Source organism: Palaemon carinicauda, chromosome 24 (assembly GCF_036898095.1).
Source record: "Palaemon carinicauda isolate YSFRI2023 chromosome 24, ASM3689809v2, whole genome shotgun sequence".
NCBI lineage: Eukaryota > Metazoa > Arthropoda > Malacostraca > Decapoda > Palaemonidae > Palaemon > Palaemon carinicauda.
Window position 1 is genome coordinate 105,564,918 of NC_090748.1, and position 3,248 is coordinate 105,568,165.

General features: G+C 33.3%; 1 long non-coding RNA gene across 1 annotated transcript; it reads right to left on the minus strand.

The window, feature by feature from the left end:
• Positions 1 to 652: 652 nt before the first annotated feature.
• On the minus strand, positions 653 to 2,438 carry LOC137617942 (uncharacterized). Its single transcript, XR_011039704.1, has 3 exons — positions 2,303 to 2,438; positions 1,631 to 1,730; positions 653 to 993 (listed from the first exon to the last, which is right to left on the minus strand). It is a non-coding gene; the product is annotated as an uncharacterized lncRNA (long non-coding RNA).
• Between the last annotated feature and the right edge of the window lie 810 nt (positions 2,439 to 3,248).

The window sequence follows — 3,248 nt, forward strand, 5'->3', positions numbered from 1 at the left end:
CTCTTTCATTATATTTTATACCAGCAACCTTTGTGCTCGTATTTAAACTTTTGCGACCAATTCCTCAATTTTAGGATGTTATATACCAGCAACCTAATTTTATACCAGTGACAATCTTATAAAGGGACCATTACTTAAGTTCATGCTTTGAGACTTTAAATACCTCTTGAGAAATTATACCAGTAATCTCTCATGCTTTAGTAAATGCCTTTTTGAGACAAGGGACTCAAATTATGAGAGATTACATACCAGTGCCCTGTATGCTTTAGTTTTAAGGCAAATTGAATTTTTTTTTATCTAACCTGTATGTTTAAGTATCAGCCTCAAGATAAGTGCCTCAATTAAGAGGAAATTTGATATCAGTAACCTGTATTTCTGCTCAAACCTTGAGACATGCCTCAAATTTAGAGACATCAGTAACCTGTACGCTGAAGGTGAAAACTCAGACAGGGTACCTCAATTTTGAGATATTTTGCACCAGTAACCTGTAACCTTTAGTTCAAACCTTTGAGACAAAAGTGACTGCATATAAATAGGTTTGCATACCATTATAAAGCCCGAATCTCAATCCTTCAATATTCTAAAACCTTAAATTCAGGTTCATTTCATAACTAACAATTGAGAAAACCACACAATTTATAAAATAACAAAATTTATTCAAAATTAATTTTATTCAAATTAACACCACTCCTGCTCCAACTATATTCCAAAGTTCCGTGCAGTCTCTTCCAGTGGGAACTTACCGAAGGAGCAAGTAATTAGATCTACATTAGAGCTAAATAAAGCCGCTAATGAAGACTGCAATTCCAAGTAATTATAGCAAGTCATAGTAGTCCCATGGAAGACCTTTCAAACTCCTGCGGGATATATTCTTGCCCAAAATAAACTCCTGCGGGATATATTCTGACCAACATAACCAGCAGTTCAATAGAAATTGAGGCAATCTCGAAGTTAGTAGATATATGACCAGCTGAAGCTCTTTACCAAAATTACCTGTGAAGAAAAGATATTGTCAAGGGAATGCTGCAAAAATCTGTTTAGAATTTATATAAGAATTCCTATGAAAAACTATAGTTAAATTTTAGAAAGGTAGCAAAACGCGATTAAAATAAAACTTTTGAAGTAAAAAAAATTCACTTACTGGAACAAAGTACTAAAACTAAACTGCTTTAAGGTTCTTAGTTATTGGCTCATCTGAAAACCTAAAGTTTAAATTCACGTAACAACAGTTCTAGTTAAAATTATTTTAAGTAAATTAAAGTTTAATTCACCAAGTAAATTTTTTTATTAGGTAAGTCTGCAAGGCTGACCACCCAATCTAGTTTAGTTTACTAAATTTAAAAAATTACTCCAGCCAGTTTAATTTAAGATTACCTTATAAGTAAACAGTCTAACCATAATTCAAAACTAGGTCCTTAAAACTAGGTCCTTAAAACTAGGTCCTTAAAACTAGGTCCTTAAAACTAGGTAAAGTGCAAGCCTCCCCCCTTGATGTATGTCGGACATAGTCCGACATACATCAAGGGGTAATCCTCCGCCACATTCAGGGACGGCTCTGCCGCCCCTGAATGGGGCGGAGGAGAGGCTTGCAAAAATTGATTTAAAGAAAACAAATAAGAATATTCCTTACCTTTTAATTTAGAGGAAAAAAATATTTACCAAACTCTAGTAATCTACCACTGCTTTCCGGTACTGCGATGGAAGCTTGAATGTGCAACAAGTTGTAAACCCTGAAAAGTTAAAACGTTTAGATAGGTGGGCCAATATGTAACATCAGTTCCTTACTTCGAATGAGATTGAAATTGAGGTTTCTAAATTCGATACAGTCCATGGACATTATATAAATTTAAGTATAAAGACGAGATATAGATTTTCCAATACAAAGTTTGATACAGTCTTTGGAATGTAAATAATAGAATTGACAATATTAAAATTATTGCAATACAAAATCAAATTTGATACAGTTTTTTGAAAAACAAAATTAAGATTAAATTTAAGTTAATGTAACATTTGGAAAATTATAGCAAATGTTGAAATTAATGCAATACAAAATTCTACACTTCTTGGATATATTAAAATTAAGAAGACATCGAAAGTATTTCAATACAACATTAAATAGTCTTTGGACAGATAATATACGAATTGAAATTAAGAAGAAGGTACAGAACGTTGGAGAAAGGAACGCAAAAAACTGCCCAAACAGTAGTAAGAAATCGATAAAACACCTCAGTTAAAAAGAACAAAACTTAGCGTACATGCATTTCATAAACTTCAAAACGTAAAACACTAAAACAACACATACCATAAAAACTCGACGAAGATCGCAGTTGATCGTCCGTACTATTAGTTATATCACTATCCATTAGCAATCTAAACTTATAACTGTATACGCTTAGCAGGTTATTCCAATGAAAGAGTCAGACACTCCCGAATCACGAGCTAAGGACGATGAAGCCTGGAACTCCCTCTTTTCTGCGAGGATCCTTGATTTGTTCATCGAACGACCAACAGATGGCAGCAGTAAGTAACGTAGCTGGCATGATTGTTCTTTTTCAGTATCGATAGAATGTTATATTAAAAAAATTTGAATTTGGGGATTGATAATTCGAATACGAATAAAAGTTACTATGTTCATCGAAAAATAAACTTTAGAATAAAAGGATTGTGTAATATAAAAGGAAACGAATAGATACATTATAAAAGAAACATTAATAGTGAAGTAATGAAAAAATGAGGTTTATAAAAGCAAGTCACTTTATGAAAAGATGTTGATAGATAAAGTTAATCTGCGCTCATAGGAGGTTTTCAAGGGACAGGATAAATTAAGGAATATTTAAAGAATTTTGTTGATGAGATAGTGAGGGGTAGATGGTGGTATGGTTTGGGCCTGCTCTTCGCATTCCCCAAGAGAGATTAGTTCACCAAACGTATAACTGGGCTTTACAAGGCACTAAAAGAGTTGGAAGTCCCAGGTCTACATAGCTGAGAGCTATGAAGCGTGAAGTAGATGAGAATTGGAGAAGTATTGAATTAAAAGCTCAAGATAGAGACGACTGGCGAAATCTAACCGAGGCCCTTTGCGTCAATAAGCGTAGGAATAGATGGTGATGATGGTGCTGATTATAAATTTTCATATTTTCTATTTACAGTTCTGAACAAACCTTTACTACTGTAAATTTTTCTTCCCTCATTATTGATAAATCTTCCTTCTATTATTGATAAATTTCCCGCCATCAGTGATAAATTTT